Source organism: Lagenorhynchus albirostris, chromosome 17 (assembly GCF_949774975.1).
Source record: "Lagenorhynchus albirostris chromosome 17, mLagAlb1.1, whole genome shotgun sequence".
Lineage (NCBI taxonomy): Eukaryota > Metazoa > Chordata > Mammalia > Artiodactyla > Delphinidae > Lagenorhynchus > Lagenorhynchus albirostris.
This window is the reverse complement of record NC_083111.1, coordinates 8,859,214-8,886,357: the sequence shown is the minus strand read 5'-3', so window position 1 is coordinate 8,886,357 and position 27,144 is coordinate 8,859,214. Positions and strand designations below refer to the sequence as shown.

Sequence of the window (27,144 nt, the reverse complement as noted above, 5' to 3'; positions counted from 1 at the left end):
TGACCTAGTGCCTCTGAGGCTTTCTCGGCGTCTGTGCCCCAAAGGCCACTTGACGTGTTTGCTCAGTGAGAACAATCTCTGGAATCTTCATTGATCTGAATTCAACCTCTCCATTTGTCAGAATCATTGAGCCCAGCATAATATATGAGTTTATATTAAGAACAAAGAAATCCATTTCTGCATTTCCATCTAAATGAGGCTTCTCTCCATGGAAATCAATGGAAGTTGAGTGTCTCTGAAGGGCCGAGATGTACTAATAGAATCATGGGGTGCACCTTCTACTTATTGTGCTGCAAGCAGGAAACTCTGGGCGGTGCCCATACCCCAGTGGAGAGGGTGGAGTTGGGAGCTAATGAACACAGAAATACCTCAAGGGCTAGGGAGCTAGAAAATTAGCCTTCCTCCAAATTAAGCAAACCACAAGGACAGGACTCATGGTCCTTGTGCAAACTACTTAAATTTTCAGTGCCTCAGTTTCCTTGTCACAGGGTTGCTGTCTGGGTTCTGTTGCATTAACACATGTAAAATGTTTGCAACAATGTTTGACATTAATGTAAAAAATGTTCAGTAACTTAGATTTGTCTTTGCTGCTGACTTCCCTAAGTGGATACATAATGTAAAGAGAGATAAAATAGTGGTCATGGCTCAAAAGAGATCCACAAGAGGAAGGGGGGGCGATATGGCAATTTCCAATTCCTTCTCACCTTTCAACTCCCTTGTCCTTTGTCACCTCTTCCTAGGAGCCCTTCTCAATTCCGTAGGCAACTGAAGTGCTCGTCCTCCTGTAATCACATGCTGTTTATTTCTCCATCAGAGTAATTGTCAAGCTTACAACCTGATGAGGCAGGAACTATTACTGTCCCCAGTTTCCGATGAGGAAACTGAAGTCAGATGTTAAGCAATCTGCCTGAGTCACAGAGTCTGTACATGGTGGAGACAGGACTCCTCACATGGAACAGAAATACAGGGACTGGGCGACCAATAAGGGCTTAATTTCCAAAATATACAAACAGCTCGTAAAATTCAATGACAAAAAAACCAAACAACCCAATTGAAAAATGGGCAGAAGACCTAAATAGACAGTTCTCCAAGGGAGACATACAGATGGCCAACAGGCACATGAAAAGATGCTCATTATTGCAAATTATTAGAGAAATGCAAATCAAAACAACAATGAGGTATCACCTAACATCAGTCAGAATGGCCATCATCAAAAAGTCTACAAACAATAAGTGCTGGAGAGGATGTGGAGAAAAGGGAACGTAAAATTGGTGCAGCCACTGTGGAGAACAGTATGGAGGTTCCTCAAAATAGAGGAACTAAAAATAGAGTTGCCAAATGATCCAGCAATCCCATTCCTGGGCATATACCCAGACAAAACTACAATTTGAAATGATACACATACCCCTATGTTTATAGCAGCACAGTAGCCAAGACATGGAAACAGCCTAGATGTCCATCGACAGATGAATGGATAAAGAAGATGTGGTATATGTATACAACGGGATATTACCCAGCCATTAAAAAGAATGAAATAATGCCATTTGCAGCAACATGGATGGACCTAGAGATTATCATACTACACGAAGTAAGTCAGAAAGAGAAAGACAAATGCCATATGATACCACTTATACGTGGAATCTAAAATATGACACAAAGGAACATATCTACAAAACAGAAACAGACTCACAGACATAGAGAACAGACTTGTGGTTGCCCAAGGGGCAGGGCGGTAGAAGAGGGAAGGATTGGGAGTCTGGGATTAGCAGATACAAACTATTATATATAGAATGGATAAATAACAATGTCCTACTGTATAGCACAGGGAACTATATTCAATATCCTGCGATAAACCACAATGGAAAAGAATATGAAAAAGAATATATACATGTATAACTGAGTTGCTTTGTTGTATAGCAGAAATTAACACAACATTGTAAATCAACTATACTTCAATAAAATTTAAAAATAAAATAGTTTTAAAATTTAAAAGAGAAATACAGTGATTGGTTTTATATAACTCACTGTAGCACAGTGCCTAATTAGCTTTGAATCAGAAAAATCCAAGCGGGAGTCCAAGTTTCACCATTTCTTAGCCATATGACCTTGAGCAAACTCTAGTTTCTGTTAAATGTGAATCATGATGTCTACCCCTTGGGACTCTTGCGAGAATTAAATGAGAAGCACATGCCAAGGACCAGTAGGAACTAATTAATTGAAGCTTTTATTAGAACTATCTACTAGGTCTAGACCTTGATCCTAGCTTTATAACTTCAATGTCTTTATAACACAATGTCCAGCATTGATCCTAGCTTTATAACTTCAATTGCTTTATAACACAATGTCCAGCATGTCATGGGTGCTGATGAACGAATGGATGGATGGAAGAATGAGACATGAAGGATTAAGTCGGGCTGAGAATATTATGCTCAAATATCACAACAAAGTAATGCTATCTATCAGTTGCTCAGACCATGGTTAGTGTTGTTATTTTAATATGAATATATGTTCTGCTGGACATTCATAGAGTAATGAAGGTAGGAGAAATCATACAAATATAAAAGTTAGACATAGTTATAAACTTTAGAAATGGCTGTATCGATTGGCTAATGTTTCTAGGTACTTAATGTCTGTACAAATGTATGATATTTTTTCTAATCATAATATCCATTTGCACTTACATTATCTAGAAGCACCTATTCATTATGTTACTGAAAAATCTACCATCAACCATTTATACTCCATAACATTTTTATTATGACTATTGTTCCTCAAATAAGAACCCGGTCATTTGACATATGTTGATGGTCCATATAAATTTAAAGTGGTGTGAAATTTTTTCTAGCATCGTTGATCTCATAGGAGAACGAGAACATCCTCCATCATCTGCCAGGCCTGTGACAAAAGGGGCCCCTTATTACCTCATTGCCCTTATTACCTCATTGGTGGTTTTGAGGAATACCCCACTGCTATTATCCAGACAGAAATATGGAGATTTGCTTCTCCCTACAGCTAATGGTCTCAGACACTGGACTTTCTTTTCCTTTCTATGCCTCTGTCTCTAGAGAAACACTTTTTTTTTTTTCTCTTTTTCTTTTCCTCTCTTCTGGAGCCTTTGGACCCTTTGCATAGCTTACAGCCAACAGCAGTTTCCTATTCTTTCATCATCCTGTTGTATATTTTCTGCTTAAGAAAGGAAAGCTAGATTTCCCCCAGAAGTCTAGCTCAACACCTGGCAAATAATGATATTCAAAAAATATTTACCAAATAAATAAATAAACAGACCTCTCTCTGTGATATCTTACCTATTCTAATTTAATAAGTTTCTTTAATGTGGAACTTTTCAAAACCTTTAATAAATAATTGTACATTGTAAATTCAATGAGTTAAATATGGTACACAGCATTTCCAAAACTTGTTTTACCATGAAAAATTTTCCCCACAAAATCCTTTGTAGTATTATAGGTAATGAAGTCTGGACAACCAAATACGGAAAATATTGCATTGGCTTTTAATTTACACCTCATTGTTTCCTAAAATTCAAGGTCAGTAGAGACCTGTAGTGCTCACTGAATATTCATGAGGTCCCTGCATCTCCGGTACTCCCCTGTTGTTGGGTCAGGGCCACACGATTGCAACTGGTACATAGGAATGCGAGAGCAAGTAATGCGCCATTTCTATTCCAAGGCACTTGAAAGTCAATGGATCTCTTTCATCTTTCCCTTCCTTTGCTGGGGCTAGTCTGGAAGTCAACTGTTGAGATGATGACCTCACAAGTTGAAGGGAATCTCCAACTCACCAGATGTAGAAGACCAGCTGCCAACTTACATCAGGGCTTGTGGTGAGCAAGAAATGTACTTTTGGAAGCAACCTAAGTGTCCATCGACAGAGGAACGGATAAAGAAGATGTGGTACATATACACAATGGAATATTACTCAGCCATTAAAAAGAATGAAGTAATGCCATTTGCAGCCACATGGATGGACCTAGAGATTGTCATACTGAGTGAAGGAAGTCAGACAGAGAAAGAGAAATATCGTATGATATCACTTATATGCGGAATCTAAAGAGAAATGATACAAATGAACTTATTTACAAAACAGAAACAGACTCACAGACTTAGAGAACAAACTTATGATTGGGCGGGGTGGGAAGGATAGGGGGAAAGGATAGTTTGGGAGTTTGGGATTGACATGTACACACTGCTATATCTAAAATGAATAACCAACAAGGACCTACTGTATAGCACAGGGAACTCTGCTCAATATTCTGTAACAACCTAAATGGGAAAAGAATTTGAAAAAGAATAGATACATGTATGTATAACTGAATCACTTTGCTGTACACCTGAAACTATCACAACATTGTTAATCAACTATACTCCAATATAAAATAAAAAGTTAAAAAAGAAAACAAAAAAGGAATAATACATAAAAATAATAAAAATGTACATGTTGAATATTTACAAAACATTTTATATAATGAAAATATATAGAAAATTAAAACACTAAAAGAAAAAAAAAAGGAACTATTGACTCTGAGACCATCAGTCCCAAAGCATATTGATAATTTCAATTACAAAGTCAATAAGGGGAGAGAGGTTAAAAAAACAAGTGTGTTTATAAATACTGTGAGCCCAGATCTGTGAATTTTCCTCATTTCTCTTCTCCAGGATGTGCTACATCTGATGTCTTTCTGTCTTCTATTGAGTCTTTTGATCCTGGTTCAGAACCTGCTCACCTAAATGGCATTCTTAGAGATTATTATCCACTTTCAAATCTAGACATCTGTTAAATAACCTGGATTATAAACAAATACATGCATACTGTTTTAGTTAAGACTTCCTTAGGGAGGAAAATGCCATAGTGGTTATATATACACATTTTATTTCTAGGGAAGAGTCTTCTGATTTTAGGTTGTTTGATAATATTTGAATGCAGCTGTTAATATTAGCACTAAGATGCTATTCTTTTTTTTTTCTTTTCTTGATTTTTTCTTTTCTTGATTTTTTATTATTTTATTTTTTATTGATTTTTTATTGAATGAAAGATTCTTTAAGTTCTATAGTGCTTTACAAGTTTCAAAAGTTTAGGTCGATATTCTTTGTAAACAGACAGAGAAATAACACGTGGAAAGAAGGAAGAGGAAGACAAGTGGGTTTAGCAGATGAAAGACTTCAAGAGTTCAGCAGTAGGAATAAAGGGAGAGGAGTAAAATGATGAATGCGCATTCTAAACAAGACCTTCGGAGAAGGACGGCCAGGAAGAGGGGTCAGTTGAGATCCCGTGTCTCAACTGGTTCAATTGGACTGTAGTTTATCCTCAGTTAATAGGCAATTATGCCTTTCTTCTCCTAGCCTCACTTCATCCATGAATTTCTGGATTCAACACTCAAAAAAAAAAAGTTAACTCACTGTTAATATATTAACTCAATCTTACACAAGGAATAAAATTACAGCTAAATTAATGAACACAAAATGGGTCGCTGACTTAAATATAAAACACAAAACTTGGGCTTCCCTGGTGGGGCAGTGGTTGGGAGTCCGCCTGCCGGTGCAGGGGACGTGGGTTCGTGCCCCGGTCCGGGAAGATCCCACATGCCGCGGAGCGGCTGGGCCCGTGAGCCATGGCCGCTGAGCCTGCGCGTCCGGAGCCTGTGCTCCGCAACGGGAGAGGCCACAGCAGTGAGAGGCCCGCGTACGGCAAATAAATAAATAAATAAATAAATAAATAAATAAAAAAACCCACAAAACTGTGAAATGTTTAGTGAAATAAAAGTCCTATTTTATGGCAAAACAAGAAAAATTTAAACACAAAAATTCTTCTCTGTCCTTTGGACCCCTCTCTCCCCGCACTGTGCATTGTGTAGTTTGCATTATGCGTTGACCAGACCTCCTCCATCAGCAGGAATACTTGCTCAACCATAAAGAGCAACATTCTCCCAGCATCAGCAAGACAACTCCTTAAAAGACAACATTCCTTCTTGATCTTGTAATGGGTCACATGACCCACCCCACATGACACTTAAATCTGGATTATGTAAACTGTCAATAATACGTCACTTGATGTACAGCTCTCTGTCTCAAAAAACTTATATAACTGTGCTTTGATCTCTAATGGGCAGAACAGTTCTCAGTGCTTTCTGAGATGCTCTTCCCAGGTTATAATCCTCAAATTTGGCTTGAATAGAATTTTCCAATTCTTTCTTAGATGTATTGATTAATTTTTCATCAACAGTTTGAAAAAGAAGAAAATCTTCAGGATCTAGGGCTAGGAAAGAGTTCTTAGACTTGACAGCCAAAGTATTATCCATAAAAAGAAAAAATTGATAAATTGGATCTCATCAAAATTAAAAACATTTGCTCTGTTACAGAGTCCGTCCGCTAAGAGGATGATAAGACAAAGCTACAGACTGGGAGAAAAAATTTGCAAACCACATATCTGACAAAGGACTAATAACTAGAATATATAAATAAGTCTCAAGGCTTAACATTTTTAAAAACCCAATAAATCCAATTAGAAAATGGGCAAAAGACATGGAGAGATATTTCACCAACAGCAAATAAGCACATGAAAAGATATTCAGCACCATCAGCCATTAAGGAAATGCAAATTAAAACCGGGAGATCTCACTATACACCTTCCAGAATGACTAAAATAAGTAACAGTGACACCACCAAATGCTGGTGAATATGCAGAGAAACTAGATAATTCATACACTGATAGTGGGCAGTAAAATGGTAATCACGCTAGAAAACAGCTTGACAGTTTTATGTGAAACTAAAGATGTAACTACCAAATGATCTAGCAACTACACACCTGGACATCTATCCCAGAAAAATGAAAACATATTCACAAAACACCTGTACACAAAAGTTCATAGAAGCTTCACTCATGATAGCCAAGAGTTGGAAACAACCCAGATATCTGCCATTATGTGAATGGTTAAACAAACTGGTACATCCACATCATGGAATACAGACTCAGTAATAAAAAAGAATCAACAATTGATACATGTAACAACTTGGATGAATCTCCAGAGAATTATGCTGGATGAAAGGTTACATACTGGGTGATTCCATTCATATAACATTCTTGAAATAACAAAACAAAAGAAATAGAGCACAGATAAGTGGTTGCCAGACATGAACGACGGGAGGGAAGTATGTGCGTCTATAAAAGGGTACCATGAGGGATCCTGTAGTGATGGAAATACTCTTTATGTGAATGAACAAATGTGAATATCTTGGTTGCGACATTGTACCAATAGTTTTTGCAAGATGTTACCACAGGAGGCATAGGGCAAAGGATACACAGGCTCTCTCTGCATCATTTCTTACAATTCTATCGCGTCTACATTGTCTTCAAAGAAAAATTCAACAAAACATGGTTTTCCAAGGATACTATTACATAGGAAAATGCTCTTATTATAACATGTGAAAAAGCAAAATATGAAAATATAGTTTAAGTAATGACAAATTTAGAGAGTGTATCTCTTTATATATGTGCTGAGTTACGTATATACTATGTACATATGCACACACACAAACACAAAATCTGCATTTATGCCGAGCTTAACAAATGGGAATACGGAAAGGCAATGACTAGTAGAAGGGGGGATAGATAGATATTTTTCTTCATTATATTCAGTACCTTTTTCCGTTTTTAAAAAATGTTTATATGCAACAACAGAACAAACCAGCATAAGCCATGACCACCCGTTCAACTCATACTTCAAAACTTCAGACCTTTCCTAGCAGGGTATCAGAAGAAACGGAAAATTATTGAAAATCTGGATCTGATATCAAATAAATAAATTATCCTTTCCCACTCTGCAAACTGATGACTTTTATAATTAATGGGCTAATTTAACTGCAAATCTTCAAGTCAGTAATATTAATTAAAAAGACATGTAAATGACCTTCTGAAAAGGACTTATCTCTTAATTTTGCCCACAAATGAGCACTTGCGATTACTTCTTAATCAATACCAGGAAGCTGGCTAGAATTAATGCCAGGCCTCCGAGCTTCAGCCACTTTTAAGAGCACTCGAGATCACCGCACGCAGCATGTTCAAGGCTGGCCCTATATTATCCTTTAATTTACCTGACCTTTCAGGCAGTGAGTGAATTGAAGGCCTTCCATAGGCTTGGCCTGAATAACTGGCAACTTTCATTGCTTTAATCATTGACCAAAAGCTTTGGGAAATGTCAGCCTTTCCTATGCCATTGTTTAATATGTTAATAAGATCATTAATATCTTCCTTTGCTGAGAAAAGGGTCTGATACATAAAAACTGGTAGGAGGACGGTGGTGGATGGGGATGAGTAAAATTTTACTTTTATTTCCAAAAAAACTGGAGTTACTTCCTCACTACCTTTCTTCTTGCATTTAGTTATAGCATAAATAGTGGCTAGCAGGTTTCTAAGAATCGATACCTAGAGGCAAAATGCATTGGCTTCTGATGTGAGATCTGGGTCTAAAGTCATCATAGAAGGTGAAAATCAAATAAACATATTCCAAATGACCCCTGGCATCCCTTAAATTGTCCAGAAAGACTTGTTAATATGCATTTGTATATAGTGCATCCCTGTAGCTTTTCCTTTCAGGGCTAGCCCTAGGTTAGTTCACTTTCTTTCTCAAGGATGCTGTCAACTACTGTGTTTTTTTCCACATCTTAACAAGCATTTTGTAAGCAGCTTTTGGCAGGAAAGAGCTCTCTGCAGGAGGCCCCTTTGTCTGTCACTAACCTTAAACCAGGCACCCCCCCATGCTCGACTCATCTCTGGCCCTAGCACACCTTTCAAATCTTTTGATCACACAATACCTTGCCTGATCTCTAATCTGTTGGTTCTTTCCATAGATCAAAGAAGTAGAAATGAGGAATAAGTAATTAACAGATGGTCAGACCTCTTCCCTAGCTTCCCCTTCAGTAAAAGGAGGAACAAACTGTGCGAACAAGATAGCATCTAAAGAAAGATCACGAAGACCCAACAAGCCTGCACACAAGCCTGCATGCAGCGGGGGATGGCGACTCTGACCCCCCATCTCAGAGTTAACGGAGACTACTTCCCTTCTTCCCTTGACAACTTTCATGGCTGAGCACTGAGTCCACTGTCGCCCCAGACTGCTGGCATTCTGATTAAAAGCAACTTTCCTTTCTACCAACTTCTGCCAGTATTGATTTTTTAAAAGCGGGGAGCAGTCAGATCCGATTCGGTTAATGATTTCACCAATTTGTCAACAGAAAGACCCTTAAAAACATTGCCATGTATTTTCAGTACCTTTTGCCCATATGCATCAGCTGTTCCAGGCTTGAATGTTTCCGTTTCCATTCCCTTGAAAATATAAGTGACCCAGTATGGGAATTGTCAAGTTGAACTTGGCTAAGGTAAATAAATACTTGCAACTACCCGACGGCACTGCAACATCTGTCCACCGCAGCAGCATCTTCACTGGGTACAGTTTCCTGCTTAAATTAGTACAGGGTTTCCCCAAGTTGGAGGCTGAGGTCTAACAAACAACATGAGCACCAAATCGGAATGTTTATTAACTCAACAGCATCACTGTAGAAAAAAGTGTAGAATATCTATTTTATTGATTATCATTCTTCTAACGAAGGGAAAAGCAATGCTGAATAAATAAGTGGGAAAAAATTTTAAAAGACAAGTCACTGTAAGTAATCGTCCTTTGCCAGGGAGGCGGTCACAACAATTGCACCAGTTTTCAGACACAGCTGGATGGAGGAGTAGCTTTAAGATACACCCTCCTCGGGGCTTCCCTGATGGCGCAGTGGTTGAGAGTCCGCCTGCCGATGCAGGGGACGCGGGTTCGTGCCCCAGTCCGGGAGGATCCCACATGCCACGGAGCGGCTGGGCCCGTGAGCCACGGCCACTGAGCCTGTGCGTCCGGAGCCTGTGCTCCGCAACGGGAGAGGCCACAACAGTGAGAGGCCCGCGTACCGCAAAAAAAAAAAAAAAAAAGATACACCCTGCTCGCCCTGCTCACAGCTGGGTTGACCGCTTAGGCAGCTACTGGATCCTGGTAAGTCATTTCTATGCTTCCAACCCCAAGCCTGAATCACATCCTTGACAACGTCCACGGACATGGGTCTGATATTCTAAGTCTGACTCCCTTTAGCTACCGATTTAGTGTGTGTTCCCCAAAGATTTAACTTCTCAGAGACGTGATTTCCTCATCTGCAGAAAGGGATGACGGGCACGGGGCAACGCGGCTGACTCTGCTGTCCGTTGCAAGGTTCCACTGCAGGTGTCAGGATGAGGATAACCAGTGAGGCACCAAGTGGGGTGGCCGCTGTTTCAGATCCTAATGACAGAGCTGTGAGTATACAATTTTTCAGATAATTTAGGGCCAAAGCCTTTCTGAAATCTGAAAATGCAAAGGTGGATTTGCAGCCTTTGATGACTGAACACACAAGATTACCGTGCTAAGTCATCTCATCACTTTGTGGTAGGTAGCCTTTGTGTCAGCTACTTGGGCAGAGTTTTGTTATTCATAAACCTCCCACTTCTCAGGCTTTCAGGCTGCTTAGATAAGACCCAACGCTCCTTGGTGGTGGGGGAGGAATGTATGAATACAGTACTACGTTTGCCCTGGTTTTTCTTTTCTTTCTTCCATTTTGTGATGCTTCTGTATACGGGAGGCAACTGTCAATAATGGATGTGATCTTGGTCTCGGACACAGCAGCCTAGGATCAAAAACCATATTTGCCAGACATGGGTTATCTGACCGGGAGTAAATTATTTACCTTCTCTAAACTTTGCATTTTCTTATCTATTAAGGGGAAAGGCCACTTTCTTTGGGAGACTGATGTCAGGGTGAAATGAGCTCCCTCTGTGAACTTGCCTGGTACCCAGCAGATCTTCAAGTCCTCCTTTGTTTCTTTTTCCCTGCTTTCCGCCCTCTGCACTCAGTGTCTTTCTTATTCTGGATGAACCTAGCACCTAGTGTCAGGGTCCTTCGAAAGTTCTTTTCTCAATGGGATAGTAATTAAATAGTGTGGTGTGATAAAAAAATCTATATTTGGTATTTGTGGGTTCCTGGGACAGAGCTTCTCAAACCTTTGGGATTTCCTGAGATAGGACTATCTTTTGTTATTCACAGGAGCCCCTTTTGACCTTACCTGAGTTTATGTTAATGAGGTAACTCTTCAGGACAAAAGCCCTAGCTAGCTTCAGGGAGAGAGCTGGTTGCCAGAAGCAACCACAGTTAGAAGGTTGGAACTTTCCACCCCACTCTCTTTGGGGAGGAGGGAGGGACTGAAAATTGAGCTCAAATACCAATGACCAGTGATTTAATCAATCATGCCTACATAAAGAAACTTCCTTAAAAACTCTTGAACAACGTGATTCCAGTAGCTTCGGGGTTGGTGAACAGAGCAACACATCGAGATGCTGGGAGGACGGCACACCTGGAGAGGGTGCAGAAGCCCCAACTCCCATCCCTTGCTCTCTTCTTCTCTTCCAATCGGCTGTTCCCGAGTCGTATCCTTTACAATAAACCAGTACTCATAGTGCCTTCATGAATTCTAGTGGGGGGCTGTAGGAACCCCTGAATTGGTAGTTGCCTGGGCAGGAGTTTGAGTAGCTGGGTATCCTACTGCAGCTGGTGGGTGAAATGGGTCAGGCTTTGTGGGACCTAGCCCTTAACCTGTGGAGTCTGAGGTAGCTGGGTTGTTAGTTTCAGAACTGGATCGAATAGTTGGACACCCAGTCGGTGTTGAATTGATTAGTGTCAAAACTGAATCACTGTGAGAATTTCTCAAAAAAATCAAAATGTGGGTTTAAATATAACTGATCTTCATTGAAATCAGAAGAATTTCACAGTAAACATATACAAGTTGGTAGCACAAAATACTTTCTAACCGACTTTCAGTTTCAAAACCCTTTCCACTTTTGCTCTCAATGCTAAAGGCTGTCTATGTTTGAAAGAAGAAAATATACTTCACATCTTGCTTTTTTTCTCTTTCCATGGAGGTTTCAACTATATATATTAGAAGTACATCAACGATTGAGTCAAGGATTTTGATTAGAGTCTAAAAATGCAGAGTGGATTTACCAGGAAACTAAGAAAGTTAGGCTCAGGACCCCTTCCTTGAAAAGACCCCTTCGTTTTCAAAGGAGCCCAGCTGGTAAAGTCCCGGCATCCTTAAATAAGCCATTCAGAGGGCAAGGACAATACATAGTACAACGAAGGAGAAACAGGAAACAAAAGGGGAAGAAAAGTAAGGAGTGTGAAGTTAAAGAGAACTAAAAGTAAGCAAGAAAAGGGCTAGTAGGGAAAGGGGAGGGAGCAGACAGTTCAAAGCATGGAAAGCGTGCTCCATGTCACAGGAGACCTCGGCTGCCTCACTACGCTCAGAGGCGATTACAGTCCTGCCCTCTGTATTCAAGGCTTTGGCACTTGCTGACTCAAATAACTGCGGATGGAAAATATTCGAAGAAAAGATTCCAGAAAGTTCCAAAAAGCAAACTTGAATTTGCGTGACAACTATTTACTTAGCATTTACATTGTATTTACAACTATTTACACAGCATTTACATTGTATTAGGTATTATACATAATCTGGAGCTGGTTTAAAGCACACAGGAGGATGTGTCTATGTTATATGCAGATACTATGCCGTTTATATAAGCGACTTGAGCATCTGTGGATTTGTGTATCTGCGGGGGTCCTGGAACCAATTCCTTGCGGCTACCTAGGGATTTGTGTATTGTTGCTCTCTTACAGGTGAGAAAACTACAGCTCCCAGACAGTATCACACGTGGCAGAGACAGAATTTAAAGCTCTCCCACACACCACCTCTGATCCTTTAGCAAATTCTGCCAGTCCTGATTTCCAACTGTAAGTCAGCTCTGATTACTCTCCCCTCTGTCACTGCCACCACCCTAGTCCAAGCTACCTTTATTTCTTACCTGGACCACCAGGATCATCTCTCTATGGGTCCTCTTGCTTCTACTCTTGTTTCCTATATGACAGTCACACCAATCTTTGATCCTGTCATTCTACACTCAAACTTCTACTGGTTTCCCATTACATTGAGGCCAAATCCCAATTCCTACCATGGCCTACGAGGTTCCTACAGGATCAGCTCTCCATACTCACAGCCAGTTAGGGACACAACACAGCATCCCTGCTATTTGTTGTACACACTGAGCATCCTTCCATCCTGGGGACCTGGCCTCCTCCCATATCTTTGGATGACTTGCTCCTGTCTTCCACTTGGGCCTCTTAACTCCATCTTCCCATGAAGTCACCCTCTATCCCCTTATCCTGCCTTTTTTCCTCTTGATAGCACTTAACAGATGATATCATGTCATGTATTTATTTGTTTATATATTATGTCTCTTCCACCACAATAAAAGCTCTGTGAGAGCAGGTTCTTTTCATCCCCCAGTTATATTCTCAGCACCTACAATAATACCTGGCACAGAGAAGATGCTCAACGAATTTGTTGTATTAAAATGTCTGATTCCAACGCTGAGAAAAGAAAATTTTTAAGAAAGTTGGAACTTCTTTTAAAGAAAATTTCTAAAACAGATCATCTCTTGAAAAATGTGTAGAAAATGAACATTTTCCAGTAAGCATTATGCCTGTGGTGCATTTATACCAGCATTATTTCTTGCCTCACATGCCTGACAAAGTGTTTTGATGACTGCTGTCATGTTTTGTAAAGCCCCTTGAGTTACTTGAAGGAAAACACAATATAAATGCAACGTAATAAACCACCTCTCTGTTTGGTACTCATAATAAATTACATGAGGCTTTTGATGATTTAGTGAAAAATAAAGTGGGGAGTTTCTGAAGGTAAAGAAATAGATCAAGTCAAAAATCATTATACTCTGATCCAAGCATCAAGGGGCCTTAGTGGGTAAACCTATCACGATTTAGAACTTGGAAATTCATTTCCTGATGTTTTCAACAATAGTGAAAGCCTCCTACATGCAAGGCATTCTGTTAGCTGCAACCATTATTATACCCCAGTCTAATCTTTAGTCAAACAGATAAAACATTGATTTTATTGTCTACAAAGCTAGCTCTAAATAAGCCAACATTTTTTCCCCTTCTGAAAGTATACATATATTTTACATTAAAAATACTATAGACAGGGCTTCCCTGGTGGCGCAGTGGTTGAGAGTCCGCCTGCCGATGCAGGGGACACAGGTTCATGCCCCGGTCCGGGAAGATCCCACATGCCGCGGAGCGGCTGGGCCCGTGAGCCATGGCCACTGAGCCTGCGTGTCTGGAGCCTGTGCTCTGCAACGGGAGAGGCCACGACAGTGAGAGGCCTGCGTACCGCAAAAAAAAAAACAAACAAACTATAGACAAAGAGTGAACAATGAAACTGCATGATTTAATTGGTTAGAGTCACCCAAAGCCAAGATTGTGTAAGTGATTAAAAACTTACGTGTTTGCCAAGAGTGTTTTTCTACTGCCTTAGATGTCAAGACAGTTAAGTCTGCTGAGCCACTGAAGAGCTCTGTCAGTCTTCAGTGTAATGTCTTAAAAGTTGTCCACTCATGTGGACTTTAATTTTACTGATTTAAAAAAAAAAAAAAGCCTCTGGGTAAAGCCAGAGTTGTGGTCTAATACTAATCTCTAGCTATTAAACAGTTTGATTCTTGGCTTTTATGGTAAATTTCTAACATCCTATATTTTGCTTTTAATATTAGATATAGAAGATAAAAAAATAATTTATCAAGTGGTCTTCTTGTTTTCTCCTTTTGGGAAAAACATGTGGGAACAAATGATTAAAGGAAACACTGCCATCAATTTGTAAGAGTTTATAGACCCAGCCAGATGGGCAACAGAGAAAGGGTGCAAAGCAGAGGAGAGAAGGTATTTGTCTTAGTTTTCAGATTGATTTCGTTGCTAACAACAATACACATTGACTTGCTTCTCATTTGGAAAACTAAACTCATTTAAAAATATAGTTACTATTGACACCTGTGATTTCAGAAGAGGAATTACAATGACAACGCTGATTTGCAATGTTTAAGCTTGCCAGGAATCTTTAGAGAAGTTGATTAACGTAAACATTGAGTATAAATTTTGAAGTATCTCAAAAGTCCATTTTTTGGTAGTGCTCCAAGAATGATCAATCATAGGTTATCCTTTGTTGTATTTAAATTATGAGATGCTGTATATGATGCTGTATATAACTTCCTACAGAAGTTATCCTTCAGGATACCTTACGGTATCAAATTCCACCGGGGGCTGAGGTTTCCTTCATTTTACTTTTTTACAAATTCAAATATGAAGAAATTATTGTTACTGACTCAATTGCAATAGGGAAAAGAAGTGGAAAGAAATTACACTAATAAAAATGGGATTTTCCTTTAATCAGCTTCTTATGAATAGCAAAGTAAACTTCTGGTACAGGATGAAAGTGATTATACCCCCCCAGAAGGCACAGGACTAAAGAAATAATATAGACAATGATTTCTTCTCCGAGAAATAAAGCCCATCACCATGCTTTCTCAGGGACAAGTGCATTAGGGCACTGGCTGATGCAAAGGTGCTTAATGGTCCCAGAGCAGGTGCATCACCCTCTCTGACAGCGCTCATTTGCATATGCACATTTAATCCCAGCAGGAAGTGTGCATTGAGGGGTCCCCCAGAGCAGAAATATAGACATTCTCAGGTAAAAGCAGTTCTTCATAAACGTTATAACCTCATTCCAAACTCCAGTTGTCAGTGAACAGCTTTCCAGATTGACATCTTAAATCAAGAAAATGTCACACATGTACAGTAACTGGCCTAATCTTTTCTGTAAATTGCTGCTTGTGGTTTTCAGAAACGTAGTAAATTGCTGGCAATTGACAATGTGTCTCCCTGCACGGCTAACTTCACTTCTGCCCAGTTAACAAATCAGTCTTAAATTATTCATCAGATCACCCAATGTCTAGGCTCTTCTGACTGTCATTGATTTCAGGGACCAGTAGCCTGTCTGCCTCTTATACTAAAGTAAAATTCATACCATGTTCTCGGCATATAAGATTAATTGTATGTAGGAAATAATAATTACACTCTTTGTCTCAGGATCTCACTTAAGGGTGAGCACAGCTCACTACACAATCAGTGCCTCTGCCGGTCTCTGCTGCCCAGAAGCAGGACAGAGCATCTTCTCACACTGATACTTAAAAGAGTCTTAATGCACCCCGATACTTCAAATACACAGAGGAAGTGTTTTCTCTATTAATTCTAGAATTAAGGACAAGCACAAAATGACAAATTATACGTATAAGCTAAAACATAGATGGTCCATGTAGAAATGACGCCTTCAAACCATCACACATTATTCTGGAAACAGGGTCAAATCAACTCTCCAGGCAGCTCAACCAAATTGAATTTTTGTTGCTAAAATAAGTGTGGGGATAGAGTGCTTGTTCTGAAAGGGCTTCTTAACTCAAGGCCATTTTTCTTTCAGTAGCACACAGAGGATTTTGCAGGAAGCATGTTTGCCCTTCCTTGAAATACTTTTTGAATCAGTTACTGGCCCTAAGCTAAATAGTGCAGTTGTGCAGTGAAACACTCGTATATTTGAGGAGCACATTTGTCTATTTATGCTCAGGGAAATGAACTCCAGACCATCTCAAAAGGACCTCCAGCATTCTGGCATTTTCTCCCAACTGTTCCTAAACATATTTCCAGGCCACTGGTAGTCATAATCTGTACCTCGAAAGCTCCCTTGTTTAGAGCATGTCCTTATGTGACCACCTCCCAAGGGTAGTGACCTTGGCTCTGATGCATGTAACCCCATGGAGTTCTCTCTCCAATATAGGCTGGCCAGAAGAGAGTCTGGAGAAAAAATACGGGATGGAGGTGGGTGGATTGATGAAAATTCATTATAGGGAATTTAAAAAAAAAGTAGCAACTGAAAGCACTTTTCTGGTGGACGGTAGGTCAATAACAGCATTTGTGTTTTAAAGGTCAGCATGGTACTTATAATGCTATTCTTTACTGAGTGTGTCTTCCTGTCTTCCTTAGGAAACCCTCCCTGATCCCGGTGATGCTATGTTCTCTGTTCTATGGTATCAGAGGCCTTTTTCCTTCACCATCATAACACTGGTTACATTTTCTTGTTTTTACCTATTTAATGTGTGTCTTTCCTATGACATAGAACATTTTATGAGGCAGGAACTGGATGTAGCCCTACTACCTGGCACATTGCTTTGAACCAAGTAAATGCTAGGTAAAATGATCTATAGAATTATATATGATTGGTCAGGTATTATTTTCAGCTGCATATTTCAAGCCCCCCGCCAAGAGCGCCCCCCCACCCCATATGAAAGAAATCTGCGTGGGCAACACAGGGCTGATACAAAAGCTCCACAGCGTTAGGGTCCCAGGATCCTTTTTTCGTTTTACTCAATTAGTCTCATGGTTGACATCCTCCTGGTGGACATGGTTGAGATCTCAACCTCGACATCCTTCAGGTTACTTCATAGTCCCAAATGGTTGGCACCGCTGTGATAGCAGAATAGCGGTCCCCAAAGATGTTCATGTCCTAACCCTCAGAACCTGTGAATACGGTACCCTGCATGGCAAAGGGACTTTATAGAGGTGATTAAAGTGAAGGACCTTGATATGCTGAGAGAAGCCTCTGTTATGCAGGTGGGTCCAATCTAATCACCGGAGTCCTTAAAAGTGGAGAACGTTTCCTGGTTGCAGAAAATGAGAGAGACGGCAGCATAAGAAGGTTTGGGCTGCCATCTTTGGCTTTGAAGACAGGGAGGAATGTGGGCAGCCTCTAGAAGCTGGAAAATGAAAGAAAACAGATTCTCCCCCAGAGCCTCCAGAAAGGAACACGGCCCTGCTGACACCTTGATTTTATTTTAATTTACTTTAATTTTTCCCAGTTATATTGAGCTATAATTGACACACACTATTGTATATGTATATATTGCAAAGCGATTACCACGGTAAGTGTCATTACCATCCATCCCTTCACAGAGTTACAAAGTTTTTTGTGACTAGATATTTTAAGATCTATTCTCCTAGCAACTTCCAAATATACAATACAATATTGTTAACTATGGTCACCATGATGTACATTACATCCCCAGGACTTATTCATCTTTTAATTGGAAGTTTGTACCTCCTGACCACCTTCATCCATGTTTCCAACCCCTCACGCCCTGGCTCTGGAATCCACTAATGTGTTCTCTCTATCTGTGAGCTTGTTTCTTTAGATTCCACATATAAGTGGTATTACTCAGTATTAGTCTTTCTCTTTATTTCACTTAGCCTAATGCCCTCAAGGACCATCCACGTCCCCTCAAACGGCAGGATTTCCTTTTTCTTCGTGGCTGAGTGATATTCCTATAAAATACCACTCTTTCCTTAACCGTTAATCTGATGATGGACACAGGTTGTTTCCATGTCTCGGCTCTTGCAAATAATGCTGCAATGAACATGGGGGTGCAGATATCTTTTCAAGAAAGTGATTTAATTTCCTGTGGGTAAATACCCAGAAGTAGAATTGCTAGATCATATGGTAGTTCTATTTTTAATTTTTTGAGGACCCTCCATACACTTTTCCATAGTGGCTGTCTCACACCTTGATTTTAGACCATTGGGACTCATGTCTGATTTCTGATCTATAGAAGAAGGGTAAGATTTGTATTCTTTTAAATGTAAGATTTGTATTCTACAAGTCACTAAGTTTGGGCCTGCTTCTAAACTGAATTAGCTTTTAAGTAGCCTTTTCAGAAGCCTTCACAATTCTTCTGCTTATATCTTAACGGCCAGAACTCAGATGATCACACCTGTTCATATAAAGGCAAAGGAAATAGTGTTTTAGCACTTGCGCCTCAAACAGGTAGATTTTCCCTGACTCTTGACCAGAAGGAGGGGGAATAGATAATGGAAGATAGCTAGAAATTTCTGCCATCATTTGTTTAATGAAAGAGTGATTAGATGGATGTAGTTGAATACCTACAAAATTAGGAAAGTGATATAATTTTCATAGAAAGTTATATCTCCCATTTGTAAATTAATTTAGCAAATGGATAGTCTTCCTTTTAAGTTAGCTAAATTTCACTCAATTTTGTCCCTCCCCGTCTAACTTTAATCTTAGAAATATATGTTTTTAAAGTTCCCAGGCTTTTAGGTAATTAAGAACTATCGATATTCGGATTCCATAAATAAGTTCTCAGAGACCTTGAACCATACCAGCTTCTGCAAGAATAAAGTAGAATTACTTTTTTAAGGTCTTCATTTGTTTTCTCAGCTTCATTTCTTATCTGACTGTGAAATATTCCATCTAGTTTCTGAACTAGGCTGAGAGTTCCCAGGAAAAAGCCCAATTTTTAAGGAGTCTAGAGCGCTGGATGCTTCGATGTGCTAATTTTAACAGGCAAGCACACTGACAATTCTAATAAATACAACTGAATATTGTTGCTGTACTTCTCCTGTTGTTCCCCAGTCAGAAAACAGCCAAAGGGGGATCAACGCTGAGGGCTTCCAAGGGGTGGCGGAGGGCTCCCCCCGAATCCTGGACACTCAGATACTTCCTGTGTCCCTCTCCCCTTTAATTACGTCACCCTGTGCTTCTGTTCGGTGGTCTGTGCTGGGACCAGCCCGTTCTGCCTCATCTTCTGGGCAGTGTTGCTCCAGGCACTTTTCCTCCGTTTTCCTCTCTGTCGGCCCTCAAACAGGACATGGGGGTGCTGGAATGGCTCCTGCTTCCGGCCTCTCTAACCTGGGCAGGTCCATGTTTGGCTGCCACGCCAGTCAGCCCAGCTGGTGGGCAGACATGACTTGTAAGCAGCTTCACACCAAACGGCATCTCCTTACAAGGACCCCTAAGTTGTCATTCCATCAGCACCTCCCTGCGTCAAGAGAAAGCAAAACACATCTCCATTCCCGCTTCTCATCCTTGACACTAAACTTCTGGCCGATCATTTTCAGTTTTCACCTCATTCCCGGCGACTCTGACTGATTTCATCATCCTTCAGTTCCCCCTGAATTCTCCAGCTTATCCTTTCTGAGCCAGGGATCCAGAACTCTCGTGCTGGGGCAGCCAGTGGTCCAGCGCTGGGGTTCCAGCAGCTGCTGTAACCAGCCACGTCACAGACCGGATGCACAGATACTTTTAGGGCCGTCTGTGTTCAAGGCTCTAACCCATCAGTCTGAAGCCTCAGGCCCATAATGCCTCACGCCATCACAGCCACCCAGTGGCTCAAAGAGAAACTTTCTCTGGGCAAAGAGAACTTCTGAGATATGATTATTGTTACCTGTGATTTCCCTCCTGCCACTCTCACAGACGACATAGGAAAATTTGATGCGAAGCATTCAAAGGACTTGCGTTTGCCTCTCTCTGAGAGTAGTTGTTGAGTAACTGTTATCCTAGGCCCCTCTGTTCCTGCAGGACCCTCCAGCTCAATATTCATCCGTTATAATGTGACTGTGTGCTGCTATTTTATTTCGCAGTGGTATATGCTGTTATTCTGGTTTAAAAAAGTAAATAAATGCAACTAAATGTGTTTATCTGTCTCTATAATTTTATGAAGCGTGCAAATGTCACCTGAAATTCTCCACCGGGATTGTATTCTTTTTTTTGTTGTTGTTGTTGTTTGTGGTACGCAGGCCTCTCACTGTTGTGGCCTCCCCCGTTGCGGAGCACAGACTCCGGAAGCGCAGGCTCAGCGACCATGGCTCACGGGCCCAGCCGCTCCGCGGCATGTGGGATCTTCCCGGACCGGGGCCTTCATCGGCAGGCGGACTCAATCACTGCGCCACCAGGGAAACCCCCCGGGATTGTATTCTTAATTGACGGTTCACAACAAAGAGATTGTGTCTTCAGAACAAACTAATTAACATCACAAAAATCCAAAATCTTAACGGTATTTACTCATGTTCTATTCGTACTACATATTGTTCTAAAATGATCTTATGTTCAACTGACTGCATCAAAAATTTTGCAGTAGCGTCTTTAAATTGCCTTAAAAACACAGCAAAGCATTTAGATACAAGCTATAAAGTGTGGTTTCTCTGCATATTCCAAAATTTAAAAAAAATAATGCCTGCATGGAAACGTAGCAGCCAACTTCCATGCAGAAGGGCTTAATGTTATATAAACGTGGCTTAACAAACTTACATCTGTTGGAATAATTATAGATTTATTAAAAATATTGTTTTATTAAACTTAGTGGAAGAATTAGCCAATTTGGAGATTGTCACATCAGCAGCAGCTGTTACGAGTGGCTGGAAAAGGCTGGCATGAGGTCAAGGATCTCCGCAAACTCCACCATCAGCTCAAGGTTGGTTATAGAAGTTGACTACGTCCTGTCTTTTCTCCCTGAGGAGTGGAATCAAGAGAAGGGAGGAGAGAAAGGTATGTAAAGGCTGTAAGCATGGTCAGCTTTGGTGAGAGGAGAACAGGTTTGAATCAGACAGGAGACTAATTTTTTTTTTTTTTTTTTTTTTTTTGCGGTACGCGGGCCTCTCACTGCCGTGGCCTCTCCCATTGCGGAGCACAGGCTCCGGACGCGCAGGCCCAGCGGCCATGGCTCATGGGTCCAGCCGCTTCGTGGCACGTGGGATCTTCCCGGACCGGGGCACGAACCCGTGTCCCCGTCATCGGCAGGCGGACTCTCAACCACTGCGCCACCTGGGAAGCCCAGGAGACTAATTTTTAATGACCAAACTTGTGCACAGAATCTGTTACCCAGTGTAATAATGAATGGGAATAGGGTTGGAGATGAAATAGTTCGGAGACAGCTTATTCAAAGAAATAAAACCATTTCATGAATATAATCCACTGAGTTGAGACAATAACCCAGTTATTCAATTTTATATATATATATATTTATTTATTTATTCAATTACATTTGCATTGGCTTTGTTCAATGACTCTCATTCTGCAGCAATAAATAGAGTTACTGTTGATTGAATAATACATCCATCTGCTCTTTTGAAAAAACCATTTGAACCTCTACAGAAGGACATAAGATTATCGCACAAACTTGTGATTAAAAACTCCAAACACCACCCAGGCCGCAGCAATTACTTAGTTCATTGTGGTTTCTGTATGTCATTGGACTACAACGTAGCAGCAAATTGGATTTTTTTAGCAAAGGTTTTCAAAATGTTTGTATTTGATGAAATCTATTAAAATATAATACTGAGTTTAAATGTGCTTATAATTTTCTTTACTGTGGAAAAGAAGCTACAGGGAAAACAATTATCTTACCATACAAAGAACACTGAAGATGCTATTTTCAGAAGTTATGTTCACTTAGACCAAGGCCAAGGGAAAAAGTATAGTTTAAGTCCTTTGGAATAAGGAATGCATAACTATATTTCCACAGCTTTGCTACTTTTGTTTTAAATAAAAGAACATAATTGCATCACTTAGGTAAAGGACTGTGTAGGAAACAATAAACATTTGCAAGCTTTTGGGTCTCATTTTGATTCAATGCCCAGAAGCAGATTGTGATGGTTCTTCCTTTATAAATCTTTAATAACTGGATAGATGTCCACCATCACTTACAATCTCCCATTCCCCCAGTCAATATTACAGACAAAAACATTCTTTCAGGATAGCAGGATAAATATATACTAATATATTAGTTCAGAACATAAAATATTTTGTTATTCCAGTGAACTGAAAGTTTAAGCATTTTTCCAAAGATTCTCATTGATACAGATATGCTATTATTCATGATACAGTAAAAAGGATGTCATTCTTGTAGTTTCAAAAGCAGGCATAGTTTTGCTGGGTTTATTGGATGCTGCTCCTATATCATTTGCTGATACATTATTCTCAAATACAGACATTTTGTATCCTAGCTTCAGCCCTCCATAAACATCATATTTCAAGGTTCTTTCTGAAAAATGTCTGAGGAAAAAATCATCAAAAGGAAAGGATAAATGCAAGTTTAATACTCATTGCTAGATTCAGCAAGTTGTATTTATGTAAAGAAAGAAATACACTATGCATCACTTATTTAGTTTGAAACTGCCCACAGAAGAAGAATTCTTTGAAACATAAAAATATTTAGAATGTTTATTACGAATAATGGACGGATTGTAAGCAGCCGAAGGGGATTGGGAGTTCTGTTTCCTACGCAATAACTTCTACACGGAATTCTGAATTGCCTAAACGTTTCCTACTTGAAAGTGCCTGCCCAAAGCCAAAGTTAGTGGAAGAATCCAACCTTGAAGGAAAATGAATCGTGATCAAGAAAGAGATTTTTCCTAGTAAGTACAGAGGAACAACTCAGGCTAGATAACAAGAGTGAGCCTTGAAAAAGAAGAATGATCTCATTGACCCTGCCAGACTGCTCAGGTGAAATATTCAGCTGAAGAGTCTCACAAGAGAAGAGAACCCTTGCGAGTGAATGGTGATGATTTAAGTCAAAAGAGGATAAGAAAGTGCTATTATTGCCATTTGGGGAAATGACTTAAATTTCTTTTTTTTTTTCTCACATCTTTATTGGAGTATAGTTGCTTTACAATGTTGTTAGTTTCTGCTATACAACAAAGTGAATCAGTATACATATATCCCCATATCTCCTCCCTCTTGCGTCTCCCTCCCACCTTCCCTATCCCACCCCTCTAGGTGGTCACAAAGCATCGAGCTGATCTCCCTGTGCTATGCAGCTGCTTCCCACTAGCTATCTATTTTACATTTGGTAGTGTATATATGTCCACGCCACTCTCTCACTTCATCCCAGCTTACCCTTCCCCCTCCCCATGTCCTCAAGTCCTTTCTCTACGTCTGCATCTTTATTCCTCTCCTGCCCCTAGGTTCTTCAGAACCTTTTATTTTTTTTTTTAGATTCCGTATATATGTGTTAGCATACAGTATTTGTTTTTCTCTTTCTGACTTACTTCACTCTGTATGACAAAGCCTAGGTCCATCCACCTCACTACAAATAACTCAATTTTGTTTCTTTTATGGCTGAGTAATATTCCATTGTATATATGTGCCACATCTTCTTTAACCATTCATCTGTCGATGGGCACTTAGGTTGCTTCCATGTCCTGGCTATTGTAAATAGTGCTGCAGTGAACATTGGGGTGCATGTGTCTTTTTGAATTATGGTTTTCTCAGGGTATATGCCCAGTAGTGGGATTGCTGGGTCGTATGGTAGTTCCATTTTTAGTTTTTTAAGGAACCTCCATACTGTTCTCCATGGTGGCTGTATCAATTAAATTTCTTTAAGAATCAAAATACCCACAAATCAGGTACTATGAAAAAAGTGCAGTCATTAAGACACGATATAGAGAAACAAATATAGGTAGTGTTCCTTTTGTGCAAAGGCAACGTGAACGCCAGTACAGAGGAGAAATCAGGAAGGGTTAGTCCATTTCCCCCCCAGGCTTCCTGCCTAAGTTTTAGAAAACCCCTGATCAAAGCTCATGATTAATATAAGTCTACAGAGAATTTCTATACATTCATTTTTTATGTCTAAATTATGCTCATGCACAGTTACACACAGTCAGAATTCTAGGAAAATGTGACACACTGAAAATTCTCTAGGATCAGTAATGTGTAAGTTCCATACATCTCTCAGGAAAAGTCAATTAGAAGAAATATTCGCGTAAAGTTTGTACAATTTGGAGTAATCAAAAAGATGCCATAAGGCATCAGCTTAATTTGGGGGGGGATTAAAAACAAGTACAACTTGAGTTCTCAACATAACTTGTCTTTCAGTAGCTTTAAATGTAGCAAATGAGTTGGGTTTTCATATTTACATTTTGAATGGATTCCTAGGAAGAAAAAAATGATTTCAAGTCTTGGGACTTCCAAAGAAGCAGCAATAACTTATTAATTGTACCCTTGGTGATCTTAAAGTACAGCATGAAAAACAGTCTTAGTGCCTCCAAAGATTCATAAAGTCCTTCCAAGCGGGGCGGGAGGGACAGCAGGAGAATCTAGCTGCAGAAGCATTTCAAAAACGCTATTTCCATGTTGAAGGAAAGGGTTTAATTAATCGTGTTACAGCTGTGAAGTTAATATGCAGATCTGAGGTCCTATCACAAGGGACTGTTACATACTTTTTAAACAAGTCACTCAGTCCCACATTTCCTTCCCTTTTACAGCTCTTGCATAGTAATAAATATATGTCCCACAGGTTTGCAGAATGAGGATCCTGATGTCTGTTAATTTCTCAATAAAGATGATGATGTTGATTGGCAATTATAAAAACCACTTTTTACTGAAACCTCACAATATGCCAAGATCCTTTCTAAGTTCTTTGTATGAATCATCTTACTTAATTCTTTCAACAATCCAATGAAACTAGTGCTGTGGTCTTCCTCACTTTGCAGAAAAGGAAACTGAGGCTCCAGTAGATTATGAAAGTGCAGGCACTTTTGGTCACCTACCCACAGTCATCCTCAACCTCACCATACATGCACACATTCCCATTTCCTTCAAGTTCTGGAAGGTCTGGGGAGAATCAGGACCTTCAAGACCACAGTGACAAAAGTATGATGCCAAGCTGATGGGCAGATAACAGCAAAGGGAAAAATCTGAAGGGTGTGATCGAGTCCCCTCGGTCAGACGTATGATTGCTCACGGCCAGACGTATGATTGCTCACGGCCAGGCGAGTACACGATTAGTTAACGAGAATGGCTCAGTAGTGCCTGTCATTGGAATAACACCCGAATCCATAGAGATGTTGTGGAAATTAATCTGAATCCGGTCTTTTGAGAAAGATTCACCATTTTAGAATGGACCTTTTGGGCAAAAATCAAAGTAGAGGGAGGCTTCTATTAATCTATCCAAGTGGGTAATTCCAAGAAATGCCTTCATGAACTAGCAGGAGATAGAGGGCTCTAGAAAGTTAGTATATAAACTAGCACACGCAGACGAGGAATATCTTATGAAACGGGGTACAACCTGGAAAAAATGGCAGAGGTGCTTGGGTTTATCAAGGGTCCTTAACTCTGCTCTAGTTTTCAGAATAGATTCCCTACAGGCTGGAATTGAGGCTTCCCTGTGGCTAGCCAAGGAGAGGTTACCAGCCTTTGAAACAGTAAATAGAGACCAAGAGCATCTCTTTAGGATGCTCCTTTTGGAGTCATCTATCCTATTTATGGTCTAGAATACTTGGTTGACTGCTTAATGGCATTTGAACGGGTAATAAAATGAGTAACTGGGACCACTATACCCATTTTTTTTAACCTTGAACCCAAAGAAACGAGGAAAAAAAAATCCTTGACATGCACATTGATATTAGAAAAGCAGTTACAAGAAACAGTTCACAAAGGTTAACTTGAGCCGTGGAGGGAAATCAGCCTTTGGGGGAACAAATCAATGCTACCATTATTATAGTTTTTAAAAATTAAAAAAAATCACATCACAGGATTATTTTGCAGCTTACCTGAGTTACCATATTTGGTAACAATGCGAAACACCAAACAAACCCTGATTACTATCTTTACTGGAGAAGCTGGTCCTGTTTTTATATTTCACAGAGACTTTCCGGGTTCAGTACTTTGCCTAAGGGCCCATAGTTTATAAGCACTAAAGACAAGATTTGAATCCAAGACTTATGATTTGAAATTCAGTCCTCTTTCAACACACTATGATGCCAATTCCATGGAACAAATTTCCTCTGGTCTAATTTATTCCAAACCAATTAATAGAGAAAGAGATAAAAGGTGATTTCCAGCCAGTGAAATAAAAGTATGACTTAAAATGACCAATCAAATCATGAATTACAAAATGCTATGGGTTGAAAAATGCTATGCTTAACTTATTATCCATAATTATTTTATTCATAAAATTGCATTTTAAAATTACTTTATAATCTGCATGTTACAGATGATAACTGGGCACTGATTTAAGCACTTTCTTCTGTCTTAGAAATTAGGTAGAGGTAAAGGTAGATGTTGGTGCATTTGTATGTAACTCAGAAATGTCATTTCTGGTTCCTGAATACATTTGCCAATGTGAGAAAATGATAACAAGTTCTAATTATAAAGTTATTAGAGTGTAGAACAAAGAGTAACCACCTCTGGAGGTTCTGGAGAAAACGCTTCAGGGATATTTGCTGCTTGGCTAAATCGAAAATTCTTTGTTAGCGTATGGACTTCAGTGGAGCCTAACAATTCTAAAAGTCTCTGTGTTGGTCAAGGCAAATTTTCTGAGATCTAAACCACA

At 39.8% G+C, this 27,144-nt stretch overlaps 1 protein-coding gene across 1 annotated transcript in view; it reads right to left on the bottom strand.

Moving 5' to 3' along the window:
- The window catches only part of NKAIN3 (sodium/potassium transporting ATPase interacting 3), a 506,798-nt gene that overhangs the window by 227,558 nt on the left and 252,096 nt on the right, over nucleotides 1-27,144 (bottom strand).